At 36.0% G+C, this 20,355-nt stretch overlaps 1 long non-coding RNA gene across 1 annotated transcript; it reads right to left on the bottom strand.

The window, feature by feature from the left end:
- Positions 1 to 15,346: 15,346 nt before the first annotated feature.
- LOC138169530 (uncharacterized) lies at positions 15,347 to 19,123 on the bottom strand. Its single transcript, XR_011170375.1, has 3 exons — positions 18,990 to 19,123; positions 18,661 to 18,737; positions 15,347 to 15,604 (listed from the first exon to the last, which is right to left on the bottom strand). It is a non-coding gene; the product is annotated as an uncharacterized lncRNA (long non-coding RNA).
- Between the last annotated feature and the right edge of the window lie 1,232 nt (positions 19,124 to 20,355).

Here is a 20,355-nt window from a genome sequence, read left to right as displayed (position 1 = left end):
GGAAAGGCTTCATCCAGAAGATGGTGCTTGAGTAGCATATTATAGGGGGAGTTAACTCCATATTCCATCACTTGCTCTGTTTAGGAACAATGTCCCTCCTCCTCTCCCCCTAGCTGATAATCTGAAATCTCATCACCACCAAAAACGCCTCAGGTTTTGATACTCAACACCTTCTCGACCTCAGTAGATTGGAGAGGTGAAGGTCTGAGAGCTAAACTCCTCCCAAAGCCTTCCTTTATAGAGGACTCACAAGATTCTGGAAATTCTCTTTTCTGTCAACAATTCTGTTTCAATTTAACTACAGGGAACCACAGACTACGGTGCCAGGTATCCCCTGGTTTTGCTGCCACCCTTTAAGGCTTCTTTTTGTGTGTTGTCTTTTCCCCTCAGATTGTAAATTCATTTTCTTATTCATATCCCCAGCACTTAGCCCAGTGCCTGTCATGTAGCCAGCACTTAATAAATGTTTATTAAATTGAATAGAAAGTTAAGGAGGGAGTTTGAGGCATGGGGGTGGCTATTGTAGAGGAGTCTTTACATCTCCACCTGGGAGATGGAGAGAGAGAAGATCATTTGGGTTGGATTTCAGAGTGTGTGGAAGGGATAATGTCCAAGGAAGCTGGAAAGATAGGTTGGGGGCCTGGCTGTGTAGAGCTTGAAAAGCTAACAGGGAGGTAATATGAAGCCACTGGACTTGGTTGAATGGCAGCAGGTGGTGCTGGATTGGGGTGGTGGGGAAGGTCATATAGTCAGATTTGCACTTAAGGAAACCTATTTTGTCAGTATGGGGGATGGACTGGAAGGGGGAGAGAGGTTTGAGGCAGGGGGATCATTAGGAGGTTTTTGCTATAATCAGGTGAGAAGTGATGAGAGCCTGAACAAAATGGTAATTCTGTGAATATGAAGAAAGGGTCACATGAGAGACATCTTCTTATGGTAGAAATGGCACGAGTTAATATGTCCTAGGAAACATTTCCTTTTCTCAGTTATTGAAATATGAAAAATTTATTATTTTTAATCTGACATAATGTGACCCTCTATGTTATTTAACCCCACCCCAAATCCCCAGTTCTTTGGACAGAACTTCACAATCTACTTTGAGAGGGAAATCCTAAACATTTTAGGAGAGAGAATTCTGCTTGTGAAAGAGAAGGAAAAAACACCAAAGATTTTATATGCTGAGTGAGAGGGACAGAAGAAAAAAAACATCAATGCTATACTTTGTGTAGAGTACTTGGGCATAAGTCTGCCAGAAACAATTTTATTCAATTTAACATTAATCTAATATCAAAACCATTTCTGGCTTATGATAACAGATGTCCAAACTGGCATATTTTCTCCATGTCCTCTAACATGGCTCTTTACCCCAAGATGATTAAAAGTAGCGTTCATTGCAATACTGAACAAAGAAAAAAATCACAATAAGTCCAATTTGGGGGTTAACATTCCAAAAACAAAAATAATTTCCCTATTCCTTCTTGAAGTACTCCCCTCAAGAAGACAAGGGAGAAGGATGTATCAGAGTATTATTATTTTGGGAACATGGGTCCTTTCACTTCTGGGTTGGGGATGGCAATGATCTAATCTTGATGAAGGTTAAGTTAGTTGTCATCCTTAATGCACTTCCCTAAGAAAGGTCTTAGCTTTTCTACCCACTTGAGAAGGTTTGAAAAGTTTGTTTGATTTTTCCCTCCAGAGAAATATTATTTCTTAATATTTCCAGATGTAGTTGTTTAAAATACACTCACAAAGAGTACAGGCAGACTAGAAAGGGGAATGTGACTGAAAAGAGAAAAACAATGCATTCTCCCAGAGGCAACTGTATGCTAGGGACTGGAAAGAGAAGGGGAAAAAAAGTGAGACACACAATTCACAGAATCACCAGCTAAAACAAAGCTAGAAGTTGCTCAAATAAAGAAACATTACTCAATTACTGACCAGCCCAAAGATCATTTGTTCAGAAAGTAATTTGGTCAAAGCTTAATTCTCTGTCTCATTTATTGGCAAGTTGACATAGGCTATGTTTTGGTGTGTCAAAATAAGGTACTTAATTTTCTTCAATCCCAAAGTTAAAGCAGTAGCAGGCTCTTGGGAAGAAAGCCAGCCTAGAAAATTGGCATTAAAGTAGGGACCACAGGTGGATGATCTTGCCCATGCCCCCCCCCAATATTTTCCTATCCCCAAAGAATTTGCATAAAACATTGGAATGAAAGGAAATGATCTGGAACTCCTTGTTCAAAAAATACTGTGTTGGAGCTGGAAAGAGATATTTACCTGCTGGGTAAAAACAAAATCAAAGAAGAAACAATCCCAGGAAAATCCCCCAAGAAATACTTGGTACTTGTTGATAAGATGCACAAACAAGAATTTTATATCCGTGACTTTTGGGTGGTTTGGTTTCTGAAGTTGTTTCTTGTAATTACTTTTTTATCTTGTTCCTGTTTTTAACTGAAGCCATAGAAATGAAAACCTGACCTTTTCACTCCAGATAATATCCACTGATATCACATATACACATGTCTAGCAGACAACTAGCCAGGCACTAATACTCTGAGGTCGCAGGAGCTTACAACCATCTCATCAATCCCTTTTCCTACTCTCCTGGTTTACCCTGAGTTCATTGCTCTGAAGTTGCCTGTCCACTTAATAGGGGAACTAGGCTCCATCATACTACATTATTTTGTCTGTGTTAAACTCACAAGGAACAATTTCAATTTTGGCTCTAATTTAAGAGATTTTCCACAGCAAGGAGGCAGGAGAGAAAGTGGTAAAAGAAGTACCTTTCTATTTTATTTATAACATTCTTTTATTTTATTTTTAATTTTGACTTCCAGATTTTCTCCCTCCCTCCCATTCCTGCCCCATTCACTGAGAAGGCAAACAATATGTTATCAATTCCATATCTGAAATCATACAAAACATATTTCCGTATGAGCCATATTACAAAAAAGGCAAAAAAAAAAAAGTGAAGAAAACTAGACTTCAGTGTGCACTCAGTTTATCAGTTCTATTTGGAGATGGATAGAATTTTTTGATCATGAGTCCTTTGGAATTGTCTTGGATCATTGTATTGATCGGAGTAGCCAAGTCTTTCACAGTTGATTATCATTATAACATTGTTACTGTCCGAAATGATCTCATTTCACTTTGTGTCAGTTTATATAGTTCTTGCCATGTTTCTCCCTCATGAAACCATCCCCTTCATCATTTCTTATAGCATAATCGTACTCCATCACAATCATAAGCCACAACTTGTTCAGCCATTCCATAATCGATTAGTGTTCCCCTGAATTACCTATTCTTTGTCACGTCAAAAAGAACAGTAATATTTTTTGTACATTTAGGTCCTTTTTCTTTGATCTCTTTGGGATACAGACCTAGCAGTATTATTGCTGGATCAAAGGGGGTGCACAATGTTAGAGCCCTTTGGACACAGGTCTAGGGTGTTCCCTAGGATGGCGGGATTATTTCACTATTCACCCACAGTTCATTAATGTACCTATTTTCCCTCATCCCTTCCAGAAGTTATCATTTCTGATAGATGTGAGGTGATACCTCAGAGCTGTTTTAATTTGCTTTTCTCTAATCTGTAGTTTATTAGAGCATTTTTCCATATGAGTATACATAGCTTTGATTTCTTTTTCTGAAACCTGCCTGTTCCTATCTTTTGACCATTATTAATTGGGGAATGGCCCTTATTTTTATAAATGTCACTCCGTTCTCTATGTATTTGAGAAGTGAGGCCTTTATAAGAGAAACTTGCTACAATGTTGTAGATTACCTTCTCATCTATGATATTTTTATCTCTTTTAATTAGATCTGTTTTTTGCTTTTGCTTTATCTGAGATCATGATTGACAACCCCTGCCTTCTTCACTTCACCTGAAGTACAATATACTCTGTTACAATTCTTAATTTTAGCTGTGTTGCTTTGTATGTCTTCCTGTCCCAAGTGTGTCTCTTGCATGTGACATATTATCAGATTCTGATTTCCAGTTCATTCTCCTCTCAGCTTCCATTTTATGGGTGAGATCATCCCATTCACATTTACAGTTATGATCATTAATTTTGTATTTCCCTCCATCTTATTTTCTTTTTTTCTCTATCTTTTTATCCTGTCCCTCCTCAAAAACTCTATCTTGCTTCAAATCACTGTATCCTCATATCCACCCTCCACTTTATCATCTCTACCCTCCCATATCTCTTGCCCACTTCCCTTCCTCTCTCCCTATTAGGTAAGATAGAATTCTATACCCAACTTATCTATATTCTTCCCTCTTTGAACCAATCCTGATGAGAGTGAGGCACAAGCATTGCCTGCCAAAACCCCCCATTTCCCCTTCTACTGTAAAGGGTTTTCTTTCAATGCCTCCTTTATGTGAGAAAATTTATCCTTTTCTACATCTCCCTTCTCCCTTCTCCCAGTGCATCTCTTTTTCCCACTCCTTCATTCTTTTTTGGAGATCATTCCAACATAATTAACTTAAACCTATGTTGACTATCTATGCAGACTCCTTTTAACTGCCTGAATAATTATTTCTAACTAATAATAACTAATAACTAACTAATAATGAGTTCTATTTCAGACCCCCCCCCCCTTTTTAACATAAATCCAATATGAAATAGGCATATTTATACCCAGACAGGAAGTCACCTGCTAAACAATTAAGAATCATAGAATTACTCCAAACAGTAGAGTAGCTAGTATGAAAGCCTTGCTGGGACATTTACAACATGGCTGCTGATCAGCTGTTTTCATTTCATGTCCCCTGAGCCCAAACAACAACAAATAAATCCCTCTGCCACTCTCTCTCCCTTACCTCCCCCTCTTTTCTCAGTAGGAAGCTCCCTACTTTGCTGCTGCCAATGCTGCCACTGTGACTTTTTATAACCCAATGCTTGGTGCCTTAAGAAGAAGAAAACTGCCCAAGGTTCTGTACTGAAGAAAAGAAGACTAAAAAGAGACAATATCATACCAGACACAGGCTTGCCAAGGAGATTACTTGCCATTGGGCTGACCCGGGGAAGAGAAGGCCATCACTCCACTGGTCCTCCACAGATCAAAGAACCAGTCTCATACTTCAAGTTACAGATATAGGGAAAGACCCCAGGGGTAGAGATTGTGCCTTTATTATATCCATGGAGTTCTGCCTCAGCAGCCAATTAAAAGTGACCTCATAGTGAACAAGAAAAAATAAGAGGACATCTGAGCCTCTTCTGAAGGGGTGGTGGTGGAAGGGAAGGGCACCTCCATGATCCCAAAGGGGCTGCTATGCAATGAAATGCAGAGGCCTGACAGACCTTGCCTATTTTGACTGCTGTGATATTTATAGGAAAGACATCATGGTATAGTGGTGAGAGGAGCTGAACTCAGAATTATAGACCCAGGTTCAGTTCCAATATCTATGTATGACCATAGGCAAATTATTAACACTCTCTTATCCCCAGACAATACTCTAAGACTAGAATTCATAGAGTGGATATCAACTGTATTGGTGAGGGAGTTCTCATACAGAAAATATCACAGGTCTTTAAAATATGAACAATTGTTCAGATCATATCCACAAGTGGGGAAAATGACTAGATTCTGCACACTTATCCTGTCCATAACATCAATTAATCAACAAATATTAAGTACCAAATTAAATACACTTTGCTAGGCAGTGGGGAAAATGCAAGTTTAAATGAGACATTCTCTGTTCTCATGGAGCTTACAGTCTATTATTGAGATAAGACAGACTCCATCTGCTTTTATCAATTTTGCTCCCTCAGCACTTTAGCAAATGAATCCTTCCCTTTTACTCATACCACTATTAAGATGTCTACCCATGCTAGAGGATCTGAACTGACATACTGAAAACATGTAGTTTGAATGTTTTATTTGGACCAATGTTTGTAAATTTTGTGGAAAGTGTGTCCTGGTCCACTATGATTATGTTTTACTCCAAATGACCAATTATGTCCTATTTTTTTCTTCAAGGAATAAGTGGTTCAGGGACTGAGTTTAGATGCATTCATTTAACCTATCAACAAGATTAAGCAGTTCATTATGTGCTAGTCACTATGCAAAGCTTTGGAGATAGAAAGAAAAATTAAGATTAGTCCCTGACCTCAAAGAACTGATGTCCTAATAGGGGAGAAAATATATAAATGTGTAGGCATTCAATGCACCAGCAGTTAAGGACTCTAGCAAAGGCCTTCTGAAGAAGGTGGCATTTGATGTGAGGCCTGATGAAAGCTAGATTTCTAAGAGGCAGAGGAGGGAAAGAATCCCATTCCACTTATGCATTGGTATTGTTTTAATATCTATGTTGCCTTTAAGCATCTTGTAGTATACCTGCTGGTCTCTTTTACCAAGTCTCCTCTATTACCTTGTCTGAGGTAATAATCACTATTCCTGCTTTTTCTGAGTTTTACTGAAGCATAACACATTCTGCTTTCAACCCTCCTTTTAACTCTTTATAAACTGTTTCTAGTATTTTTAACAGCATATTACTGGATGCTGCTTTTTATTACACTTTCTATCTTCTGTTTTGTGAGTTCATGCCATTCATGTTAAAAGCAATTATTGTTCATAGCATATTTACCTTCATTAGGTACTTTCATATTTTTTCCTTATCTTCCCTCTCTCTTTCCAAATAAGGTGATGAAAGAGAAGGACTGTATTTGATATTAGTAATCTATAACTGAAGTAATCTACTCCAAATGTACTACCCCTCCACTTGTCACCTTGGCCACAACATGACTACTGCTTCTTACACTTTATACATAATCCTCAGTTTAAGATTTGTGCTCCAGTGTTATGGTTTCTTTTCTTTGTGTTTGTCCCATGTCTAATTTTACTCTCCCTCCTAATCCCCCCTCCTCCCACATTCTTTTGCCTGCCTCTTTTCCTCTTGATTTTGATGTACTTCTCTATCATGTTTGTGTGTATGAATGCTTTATCTGATTCAAGAAACAGTAATTCCCCCCCTAGAGTCCTAGATAAATGCTTTATTCTGATATTCCTAGGGAAGAATCAAAGTAAGAGCAAAGTAACTAGCATCTGAGAAGCCCCCAAGACTCATCCCTGAATTGGGGACCCAGAGTTGTAGTTCTGGTTTATAAATTACATGTAAATATTTAAAGGAAAAGTTAGTAAAATTATAGGAAGTGGAAAATTATTATAAGTGAGGACTTCAAATGTATCGATTTAGATAAAGAAAAATCTGTGATATCAAACAAAATAAATATGAAAACTTAAGGATTTGAATACTATTTAGTAAAAAGCATATATATGTGTGTATACATATACATACAACCACACATACATGTATGCTACATCCCTAGTAATGACTGAATGGGAATAGGAAAGAATATACATTCTTATCAGTGGCTAATGGCACCTTTACAAAAATTTATCATGTCCTAGGGTGTAAAAGCCTGATAAAAATTCAGATAATTTAAAGACATTCTTTACTAATTATAATCTTGATATTTGCTTGCAGAATTTGTTATTTTTCACTGGGATTATAAAATTTAACCATCATGTGTCAGAGTTTGCAGTATAGAGTTTTCCTATCACTTTACCACTGGGGTCCATCTATGGATTCTTTCAACTGATACTTTGTTTTCTATATTTAGGAACTCTGGGAAGTTTTCTTGTATGTTTTTTCTTGCATTGCAGTGGTTAGGTTTTTTGATTTGTGTACTTCTAGCAGACCTATAATCTCTAAATTGTCTCTATGAACCCTATATTCTAGAGCAATATATTTTGCTTCTCTATGGAGAATGCATTTTCTTTTAATATTTTATTTTTTGTTTCTCTTCTATATTGCCCTTATCTTTTGTATGCCTCATTAGTTGTCCTTATTTTTTTTAGTGAGCTTTGCCACTGTAGTTTTCAGTGTTTTTCATTCTGCCATTTTTTTTCCTGCACTGCAAGCCATAAATTCTGCTTTTGAAAATTCTTATTTCTCATTTAAACAATTTGGGAACATTTTGTTTCATGCTTTCTGGGGAATCCACAGGGCTTTCTGCCTCATCAGGTTTTGATTCATTTTCCTTTTTCTTGTAATATTTATTCACAGATTTCTGGGTATGCTTAACCAATCTGGAGGCTGTATTCTCTCTTAATATTATATTTCTTGCTGGTTTATCTGCTTATGCTCATGCTTTTTAACTCAGTTTTCTTCTACCCAAGAGCTTCAGAAATTTTGGTCATGTTTTCTTGCTCACTTTTTGATTCCTTCCCCTTTGATTTCAGGTTCCCTAGGGATTGGACATCAAAGTTATCTCAGTCCTTTTCCATACTAAAAAAAATCCCTATTTTACCATCTCTAGTATTAGCTCTGAGGGACTTCTGTGTATACAAAACTAGTTTCACCTAGATGCCAGTTCACTTTTTCTTGACCTTAGTGGAGCACAGCACACTCTACTCATGTGAGCATTCTGCTTCAGTTTCCTCTGTTCTTCTCTTTTCTAGCATTATGGGACAAATTGTTACAATCCACATCATAGAAAACTTCTACGTTTTGGTTTTCCAAGGATTTGGAATGGCAGTAGAAAAAGAGAACTGAGAGATTTTTTGCAAACCTGGGAGTAAGCTTATAGATCTATGCTAGAGAATGGCTTTTGGTAGAGGATGATTGCTGAATGAAAATGAGGGGTTATGGATTAGTTATCGGTGCTATTAGTTCATTGAGTCTTTACTTTGTCAGAAGTCTTGGTGTCTTAGAGCATAGAGATAGCTGAAATTGCTTTATCTCTTCTGCATCATTTGTATTTTGGAGAGGTTTGAGACGTCATGATGAATGGAAAAAGTGTCCATTCTTCCATCTTGTTGCTTATGTCATCACCTAGCACTCTTCTCAATAGAAGAAAAAAAAAGCAAAAATAGAAAAGTAACAAAAATACTAGATTAATAAAAACACTGCTTTTAACTAACATGCAAAAACAAAAATTCTGAAAATAAAAGAGGAGATAAAATTAAAAGCAGAAAAATCCACATTGAATTGACATGTGAAAGTAGGAATTGATCTTTAAAAACTAATATAATAAACTAATAGCTAATTTATGAAAGAGAGTAATTTAATAATACCAAAATGAAATTACTTACTGAAAATTAAAATTAAAAAAGGAAAATTTATACCAGATGAAATAGAAACAAAGGATATTATCAGAAACCATTGTAAAACCAAACTAGTAACTTAGATGAAATAGATTAACACTTCCCTAAAATAAATGGTCCATATTAAAAGAAAAACAAGTAGATAATTTTTGTATAACCCAATTTGAGGAAAAAAAAACTTGAATGAACCACACACACACACACACAAAAAACAATCCCAAAAGAAACAACAATATCAGCACAAGACTGATTTATAAATGAATTATATTAAACATTCCAAGAAAAGTTGATTCCAGTGTTCTATCAATTGTTTTCAAAAATAGGAAAACTGACCCTACCAAATTCTTGTGAAACAAATATGATCCTGATAACTATATATAAGTAAATATGAATCAAAGATAGAAAACTATAAACAAATATCTATGGTGAATAAAATAACAAAAAAATTAGACAGCATGTTAAATTGTTTATGTTATAACCAGGTTGAATTTATACCAGAAAGGCAAGGTTGATATGATTATGATTATAACAATTATAAACATAATAGATCATATTAGTAACAAAATAATAAAAACCATATGATTATATCAATGGATGCAAGAAAGGGTTAGTGACAAAATACAACACACATTTATGTAAAAAAAAGGATAGAAATATGATTTTTCCTTAATATGTCGAGTAGTAGCAATATAAAACCAAAAGCCAACATTATATGGAATGATTAAGGGTAAAACAACATTGCCTACTGTCATCATTATTATTTGACATAGTACTAGAAATGCTAATTATGGCAATAAGAGAAAAAGAATTTAAAGGAATAAATACAGATATATAGGAAACAAATATATATATTTTTTGCAGATATGATGTTTTACTTGGAGAATTTTAGTGATTCAATTAAAATCAACTAAAATAATTATTTCAGCAAAGCAGAATACAAAATAACCCTGCCTAAAAAAAAATCAACCCACTCTATACAAAGATGTGGGGGGAAAAAAACTACTCAAAGTAATTATAGAATGTTAAAAATATTTGAGACTCCACATAAAAGACTCACACAGGAAAGCCTATCCTTTACAGAAATAAAGATAAACTCAAATAATTTGAGTTAATTTTCCATAGTTGGAAAATGCAAAAAAAAAAAAAAGACAGAAATGACAATACAGCACAAATTTACAGATTCATCATATCAACATCCAAAGGGTGGCTTTGTAGACTTAGAAATACAATTATCTAAAGGAGCAAAACATCAAGAATTTCTAAGGAAATTGTCCAAAACAAAGTAAGAAGAAAGAGAATCTAGTAGTGTCAGATCTGCAAATAGACCACAATGCAGAAATTATCAAAACTAACATTGCTTAAAAATTAGAAAACTTGGTTAGTGAAATAGAGATCAATGTCAAGATTTTGTACAAATAAAACCAATACAGTTAGAGTTAGAAGACAAACAATTATTTGGGAAATGAACTTGGCAGCACTCTTTTCTGATGATTATCTGATAGCCAAGATATATAGGGAATTGATTCAAAGAGCCATTCCTCAACATAGAAATACTCAAAAGGTTTGAATAGATAGTTCTAAAGAGAAAAAAAAAATTCAAGTCGTCAACAACACTATAAAAATGCTCCAAATGATTAATGATAAGAGAAATATAAATTAAAACAATTCTGAGATTCAAACTTGTCTATTAGTTTGATAAAGAAAAATAACTATTATGGAAGTTTGGATGCACTAATGTGTTGTTGGTGAATCTGTGAATTGGTCTGGGAATTTTGCAAATACAAAATATTTCAATTATTTTCAATTATGCCCCCTAAAGGCACTAAACTGTGCATCTCTGTGACTAAGTGATGCTACTACCCCAAAGAAACCAAACAAAGTGGAAAGGACCCACATGTTCAAAACAATTTGCAGCAATAAGAATGAGGATTGGATCAAGAGGTTAATCTTGGCAAGAAGAGAATGTTTTCATCAGTGAGTGGAAGAAAAGAGGAAACACTGTATGCTTATATCAAGTATATATGATATGAGGAGTTTGGGATAAAAAGGGAACTTGCTCCAAATTACCTTAATTCTTTACTGAAGTGTGAGGCATTGAGCTGAGATGGTGGGATAAAGGATTCTGTGGGAAGTTTGAGGTGAGAATAAGAGATTTGGAAAAACCATTATGGTGAGTGGAATACATTAGGGAGGAGTAGATATATTGCCTCACTACCGTATATAACCCAGGAAGCTTGGTTTCAAGACTTCTTCCATCTCCATTGAGCAACATGTGAGTAGAAACAAATGAAGTAGATGGTGGGAGTAAGCCAAGTGGGGAGTTTGACAAAATTTCCTCAGTTATGAGATAATGGAATCATGGAGAGTGGAAGGTTGAACTTTTATACATAGAGATCAAAATTGAGAAGTGACTTGAATGATTGCCTAAAAAAAAGACTGAGGGTTGCAGTAATAGGATGGCATGGTGAGAACAGAGAAAAAGTTCAAGAAAAGGTTCAAAGAAATATAGGGAGAGATGGAATGACAAAAGACAATGCTTTCATAAAGAAATCTCACTTTTTTGAAAATGAAAATGTAGATAAAAAATGGTATGTATCATACTCAACATTAGGTACAGTATTTTCCTTTCTCCTTCCCTTCCTTCCTTCCTTCCTTCCTTCCTTCCTTCCTTCCTTCCTTCCTTTCCTCCTATTATAACCTGTGAAGCCATTTTCCTTGGCTAAGAGATACAACATGATAAAAGATATAATGAGATAGGTTTAACAGTCATGTTACTATTTAACTGTCTAAGCATATATTGCCTATGTTGCTAGTAAACATTTTATTCTATATTTTGTATCTCCTAATATCTAACATGATGCTATTCACTAACAGTTTCCAGAAATAATATTGAATGGCTAGAAAAATTCATGGACAAATGTAATATAGAAAGTATAAGACATATTATAAAAAGTGGTTTAATAGATATTTGAATTTCTTCCAAAAAAAAGAGAGAAACCTTTAACACTTTAGTAAGTATAATGTGATTTATTCTTCATCTTGAAGTTCTGATAATTAGAGCGAGAATTGTGTGTCTGTATGTGTGTGCATGCATGTGCATGTGTGAATGTGTGCATATATGTGTGTGTGTATCATGTGCCTTACCACTGGTCTTAATTACAGTAATCAGTTTTCAAAAATTGGTTTTGTTTTGTCCTTCAGCCCCCTGGCTCTTGGCAGGACACATCAGGAAAACACCTGTTGTCTGGGTATAGAAACACCTGTCAGTGGATCCACTAAGGACTGACATGGGGCCTGTCAATCCCCTCTTGGGAGTCTTGGGTGTTGTGGGGATAAAGAAACAAGCACCTGTTTGGGACCATTGGAGGCTGAATGACAGTTTATTGACTTCTCACAGATGATGTCAATCAATTGCTCCTCCCCCCCTGAACTGTGATCTGAGGCCTCAACATTTGCTGAAAGGCACTGTTTAGCTGAGTTTTTAGTGTGTATATATATATGTGTGTGGGGGGGGGAGTTCCTTTTTAGAGTAGAATATAGTGAAATAAATCCTAGACATGAAGCTGGGAATGGTGCATTTTGTGGATACATTGTGTGAGGGTGGAGAAATAAAAGTGAGTAGATAGGCAAGAGGAAAGAGAGCAAAGGAATAGGAAGGGAAGGAGAAAGGAAGAAAAGAAGAAAGGAGGGGAGAAAGAGAAGAGGGTGAGGGAGGAAGGAAAGGAGGGAGGAAAAGAGGGAGGGAGGGAGAGAGAATGAGAATATAAGGGGTAGAGAAAGGAGAGAATAGACTTGGATATCTAAAGAGAAATTTGGGATTTTTGTCAGCTTTCAAAAAATATCCCAGCATCTTGATGTGGAAGAGGATTTTGGCATCAAACTCCTTCATTTTACAGATGAGTAAGAGACTGGGACAGACAACTCAGGTAAACATGTAGTTGAATAGCAGAATCAGGATTTGTACCCAGAACATCTGGCTCTTTGCTCTGTGTATCATGATAGATAGTACTTATAAGTTTAAAAAAGAAAAGGGAAAAAGCAATTTAACTTGATAGTGTTTTGCCATGGAATCAGGAAGACGTTCATTCAAATCTGTCTCTGACACCACTGCATGACACCTCTTTCAGGCACTCCATCTTGCCTCTCCATGATTAGTTTGGATTCATTAAGTTTCACCCCCCATACTTCTCTTGGAATCTTGAGCAGACAAGTGACCTAGCACAAGGTATGAATATAGATTGTGCCCTAGGGGCAATTACATCTTCTCACTAGCCTCTTCACAGGCAATTTTGAGATTCAAGCCATTTCAACTTCTCAGTCCTTTAGTATCCCAGACTTTCTGTTTTTGCTGATTTCTCATGGGAGAGTCAACATTTCATTATTAAAGGGTATATCCAGGAGGGTGAATTATTTTAGTTTTGAATATTTTCTTCTTTTTTTCTATTGCCAAGTTTTAGCATGGAAATTTAGACTAGTTAAGTGGGATTTATTCCCTTAAAGAACAGACTATAGAACTGGTTGTTGAAAAATTGAATGAGCAATGAAGCCATTTACTATCTCTTCAAAATAGGATGTGTTTTCTAGCATAAAGACCTGCCAACATGAAGACCTCCCTCCACCCTTGATGGATTTTTTCTTCCTCTTTTCCCCATGTCTATCATATATACAAACCATTGATATTTTTGCAGCCTGAATTCACTCTTCTTCTGGAAGAGTTTCTCCACCTAAGGCACTAGAGAGTAACAAGAAATGTTTCAAGGTAGAAAGTGAAATTACTTGAAGCTAAAAGCTTCAGGAACCAGTCCCATAGCTTGGATCATGTCACATCAGTAAGTCTGTCAAAAAGCATTAATTACAGACTGAATGCTGAAGCAGGAGAGTCCATGATCCAGTTTTCCCACTTTAGTTTATTTCTTTATTGATAAAGGCTAGGTAGAAAAATAAGGAGGAACAAAGTGAGTCCCAGTGCTTCTTAGGAAGATAATTATTATCCTATTATTTAAAAAAATTAAGTTTAAACTGCCCTAGGATGCTGTATGCATTGGAAGGAAATAGCCCTCTCTTTTTCTTCTCCATCACTTTGGCTCATTCCCCTTTTCCCTTCCCTTCTATGGGGGAGGTGACAGCTGGGAAGAGGGGCTCAACTGGGAAAAGAATGAACTGTGCTCTTGCTATCTCTGTCTCTTTTTTGTCTCTGCTCCAACAACAAATCTCATTTCCTTTGTGAGTACCCTGGTAAAATTAATACTGGAATGGGAAACTGTACCATGGGAATAGTTTGGCAGAACTACATGTTATTATTTATTGTATCCACACTTAAATAATAATAAAAAAAAAGTTAAGCCCATTTTGGGAGCTCAGTTTTTCTTTTAATGCTGCCAGGCAAGCTAAATGAAGACTGGTGCATATGCCTTTAGGTTCATTCCTCATCATGCAGGAAGGTTTTTTTTTTTTCTTAGACTGGAATGCTTACAGTATTTTGCGAACAGTTACAACTAATATAAAATAGATAACTGTAATTCAAAATTGGTGGAGATCTATGCCCCCTAGTGGACAGGAGGAATTCCTCAACATTTCTCTACCTGGGAATTCCCCCAGTTTCTCTACCAATTTTCAAGAATGGAGTAGAAGGAGGAGAGGCCTTTTGAGAGGCAACTAATTTATGTCAGTAATTGCAGCAAGGTAAGCTGGCAAGTCCAAGGGGACAACCACATAGTAACATTTTAGGAACTTAGGGGGGATCCCTTCAGAGTGGCTCTAAGGGTACTACTGCCTAGAAAGAAAGCCATGCCTTAGAGTGAGAAGCCAGGAAGGGGTGATGCTGCATACGCATAAAAGGTACTAACCAGTTCAAAGGCCACTAATAGCTAGCCCTAGTCCCCAGTCAGGCACCTTCTATGATACCTTGTTAAATAAACATTTATCAGTACACCTTGCCCTGGAAAAATGCATAGGTAGTAAAAATAAAGAAACAAAATCAACAACTAAATAATTGTCTCAAAGAATTTAAAGATGGAAAGAACCCTATGTACATGTAACATGTATGTTCTTGCTTCCTCTCCCAGACCCTGGTCTGCTGAATCACCCCCACAGGTTCCAGGGTACCCTGGTCTAGCCCCATTGGCTTGATTATCCACCAACTGTCTTGACTCCATTATTAGAGTCTACTCACTAGCGCCATAGTTCCATTTAACCATTCAGCATCAGGTAATTTTTTCCAAAGGGATATTTACTTCAAAGATACAGCAAAAACAAAGTATAAACATTTCTTCTAATACCTCCAGGGCATACTCTCTGTTACAAAGCACTTCAATCTCCAAGGAATAGGTTAAAAATTTTAGTTGGTTCTTGGTTCTTGGTATTGGGTCTGCCAGATTCACCTCCAAAAGTAGCATCTCTTCTGGATGAATCCTTTTCACAGTTATCACTAGGCTGGGGTCCCAAAAGTCACACCCAAAGGCATCAGTGTTGGGCTAGTTATGACACCTGTCAAATCCTGAAATAAATCAAAATCATGAGTGGAAGAATAAAGCATCCTTAATCGAGATAAGAGGGTAGCAAACCTGCCACGCTGGGGGATTTCCCATCAGCAGACTCACAGTAAAATGTTCTTTTACTTTTAGGAGAAAGTAAGGGGATCACATTAGGTAGAAAGGCCTAGTCATGAGATCCCAACTGCTCTTGGTCAATCTGAGCAAGAATACCCACTTATTCTGGTTAATTTACCCTTCGTGATCTTACTTGCCATAAATCTCACTGAATAGGACAAGGACATTAGGAGCTGAGATCCAATTCAAATTAGGTTTCTTTACAAGGTAAAATCCCAGAGTGGGGACTTAGGGTATGATGCAACTCAACCTAATTGAGAGTAAATATCATTTTTTATGGCTCTTCCACTTCACATTTTTATTTAAAATAGTTTATATTTTTTAAATTAATTAATTGATTTTTAGTTTTCAACATTCACTTCCATAAGATTTTGAGTTTTAATTTTTTCCTCCTCTCTTCCCAAGATGGCATGTAATCTCACAAAGGGAGAATAAATATCTTTTTTGGTTGGAGGGGAAAAGCAAGGCAATTAGGGTTAAGTGAATTTCCCAAGGTCATATAGCCAATAAATGTGTTGTGTCTGAGCTCACATTTGAACTCAGGCTCTCCTGATACCAGGGCTGATGCTCTATTCACTGCACCACCTAGTTGCCCCTGAGAGTAAATATCTTATGAAGAGGAATAAGAGGACATTTGTAGAATTCTGACATTATTAAGATTATTGAGACTGTAGTTTGTCCTTCATTCTTGAACAGTACAATGGCATCAGGGAGATGATGACATGACTTGCAATTGACTTTGATTTGAGTGAGGGAGGGCTGTGCAAGGTCATCAGCCTCACTTTCTCCTCCAGAGCTATCTGGGACCCATGGTCAGATATCTATCAGGATGACTGCAGATAGTCTACCTATGAATATTATTAGGAAGAATGGTAGGTGATAGGTAATATTATTTGATAGTAACACTAATAGGGAAGCACGTTCTCAGCCTCTTCTTATAGATAGATCACATCTGAGCAAGCTGATGGGGTCTACACATGTTTTAGACTGCCATTAAATATATAAATAATGAAAGTTGGAATTTTTGTGGAGTAAAAAACTAAAAATAAGATCAGATTCCCCATCAACTAGAAAAGGTTTTTTTTTTTCCCTACAGTCTTTTTTTCCTTTTTTTTTTTTGGAGGGGGGAAGGCTGGGCAATTGGGGTTAAGTGGATTGCCAAAGGTCACATGGCTAGTAAGTGTTAAGTGTTTGAGGCCACATTTGAACTCAGGTCCTCCTGATTCCAGGGCCAGTGCTCTATTCACTGAGCCACCTAGCCACCTCTGGAAAAGGGTTTCAGAAAAAAAAAACCCTGATACCCTGATGTATAAATGTCACGAAATATTATTGTGTCATAAGAAATGACATATATGACAAATTCAAACAAACATGGGGAAATTTGTATGAACTTCTGTAGGGTGAATGAATTGAATCAGGAGGACAATTTTCACAGTGTTGTAAAGAAAAGCAATATCTTAAATGCATTGTTGCACTGTATTTTTTTTAAACAAGTGAGGGCTTCTATTGTGGGAGGGGAGTGGACAGTGATTTAGTAAGAATAGAGATGTAAAATAAGAGAAAAGAAAAGAGTATAAGATACTAAAACTTCACAGCAATTTTATTACTCAGGTTGAGTTTAATATAGACTTTTTCTTTTCTTGTCTCTGTTTTTTTTAATAATTTTATACATTTTAAGCTTACATACAAAATGAGAAAAAAAAGAATATTTCCATGTACACAGCAGAACATAAGAGAGGGTTCAAATTTCCATTTCAAGAAAACCTATGTAATGAATACTACACATTATTTTCAAAGCACTCGGCTTTTCTTTGCTTAAGCTTAATATAGACTCTTAAAAAAACAGTAACAGAAGTTTTCAGTTTTTGTTTTAATTTGCTGAAATGTTTGTTGATAATTGCTAGGTTTATAATAAAATAATCTGAATTAAAATTTTAGTGCTAAAATAACAAACATTTCAAAAATATTTTAAATGGTGTTCTTTATTATTTAGTTATCATAAATCTTTACATTTAGAAAGGTCTGAAGCTTCTCATTAGACTGGATTACTTTTCTCCAAACTATTTAAACCACCAAAAGGTCACTTTAAAAGTGTTTATTGAATTAATGAAATTTCCTGTTTCATTTTAAAGGACATTAGCAAAGACAAAGAAAACCACAAAAAAGAAATTTATGTAGAAAATATTTGAAACTCTACAGTTGTTTTTTAAACTGCCTTCTTGACACAGCAATTATTTTCATTGCTAGGAGATATTTAAAGCAGCCAGAGTCAGTAAGTAGTATGCAGTCTTTGCTGACTTTAAATCCCAGAACAGGTGGTGAAGATCTCCATGTGTATAAACCTATAGAATTAACTTGTCTATTTTTTGAAACAAATTAGCTGGGATTGAGCTTCAGGTTACCAACTCAGAATACCTTTATAGAAGTCATCTGGCCATTATGATATTAAAAACTATTTGTCCTCAAATATCACAAATATTTTGCAGTGCTTGAAAATATGCCTCAATTTCTTCACCTGTAACAATCCTCTCTGATTTTGCGGATGTGTCAAAATAATTGTGTTTTTTTTTTTATCTTTGAACTCGGAATAATTAGAAGACAACAAGCTTAAAAACAAAGAACAAAAAAACAAATTATGGAAAAATATATTACACATATAATGGAGGATGGATGATCATTGAACATACACAGGCTGGCCGGTGTGTGACATGTATAAATAGATACATGATCTGGGATCTGTTCCATTCTCTATTTAAGGGAGTTCTGTGTTTTTGAGAGCAAGGAAAGTCTATGGCTGAACACTCATTCCTTCAAATTCCTAGCTCCAAAAAGAGTAGGCTTAGAATATCTACATATTTGTAATTATGATGGGATGCTCTTTTAGGAATTCAGAATAAGCCACTTTCCCCAGTCACTCTAAAAGAGAGGGTAAAATGTAACTTACTCCAGAGCAGCTTAGCTTCTTCTCACGCAATCCAGGCTAAGCAGAAGAGAGTCACAAATAAAGAACACCATATTTATCTAAGAAAATAGTAAATAGAAGTCAGGGAAGTTATGAAAATTAAAGTAGTTGATAGAATACACAAAATTAATTGAGCTTTACAATTTAGAAGCAAGATCTAATCCTTAGGGAGAATATTGTCTTTGGGCAGAAGTCTGTTCTTAGCTATTTCCAGGGCATGGGAATTGGGAATTGAGGGAAACAGTACAGGATGGCATTCCCCATATGTCTAAGGTTCTAAGTGATCCCATTTGTCGTGCAAAACTTTATACCTTCTCTCTAGCAGATCTCTGCTAACTCTGATTCTCCAAAGTCTCCATACTCATGCAGTTTCATGGGCTCAAAGGTCTTCCAGACAATCAGGAGTCACATCTCTCTCTCACAGGACTACCCTTCAGGGAAGTTCCCCAAGTTGTCTTTAGGCAGAGACATTAAACACATAAAGAATTTTAAAATGACTTAAGATGCAAAACAAATAGCTACAATATATTCACATCAGCACAGAAACCCATTGGTAATTAGGTAAAATATGGGGAAATATTTTTTCAAAGACATTGAAAATTCTTTTAAAATTATTTAATTTTGAAAAAGATCCCTCCTGACTTTTTTATTAATAAAAAATGCATGATCACTTTTCTATTTTCTGTTATAATCTCTGAAATATTTTATATCTATACCATTGTATATGGGGCAGTTTGGTGGTACAGTGGATATATACATTGTTTGGAATCAGGAAAACTCAACTTCCTGAGTTCAAATCACTTACTAGCTGTGTGACTCTGGGTTAATCACTTAATGCTGTTTGCCTCAGTTTCCTCACCTATAAAATGAGCTGGAGAAGGAAATGACAAACCACTGTAGTATCTTTGGCCAAATTAGCTCATGAAGAGTTGAACATGACAGAAAATGACCAAACAAGAACAAATACTAATGTTTGTTCTCTCTATGAATATGTATGTGTATACACACACACACACGAATTTGTATTGCTTATATTTCTAATTTATGATATATCTGCTATCCTCACACCTTTCCCAACTAAAAGATTGCAAATTCTTTGTGGCAGAAATCCTGTTATTTTTAATTTTTGTATCCTTCATACCTTGTAATTAGCAGGGTCTTGATAAATATTGGATATGAAGTTGAATTTAGAGATAATGAACACTGACCCTGGAGTCAGAAACTGTGATGCTGCAAATATTATCTTTTGTGATCTTCACAACTCTGGCAGGTAGTTGTTATCATTATGCCCACTTTGCAGTTGAAGAAACTGAGGCAGGGAAAGATTAAGTCATTTGCCCAACCTAATACCACTAGTAAGTGTCTCATTCTTGCTGATTTCAGGTCTAGCACCTTATCCACCTCCCTTTCTTAAGCAGTGTCATAGAAAAGTGACAGAAAAAGAAACTTGAGCAATGATTCATCTCCAATAGAGAACAGATTAGAGAAGGATATTCTCTCCTCATTTTTCCCTAGTTGTTTATGTTAGGTAGGGAGGGATAGGCACTAGGTATATTGGAACCAATCTAGCCTCAGACACTTACTAACTGTGCCACCCTAGACAAGTAACTTAACCCTGATTGACTCCAAAACATTTTAAGTTGAATTTAATTCAACCCTAGAGATAACAATGTTAGT

The sequence above is a fragment of the Petaurus breviceps genome, unplaced genomic scaffold (genome assembly GCF_028583685.1).
Source record: "Petaurus breviceps papuanus isolate PSGF00001 unplaced genomic scaffold, PetGlider_PUasm1.0 126, whole genome shotgun sequence".
Classification (NCBI taxonomy): Eukaryota; Metazoa; Chordata; class Mammalia; order Diprotodontia; family Petauridae; genus Petaurus; species Petaurus breviceps.
This window is presented reverse-complemented; position numbering and strand designations above follow the sequence as displayed.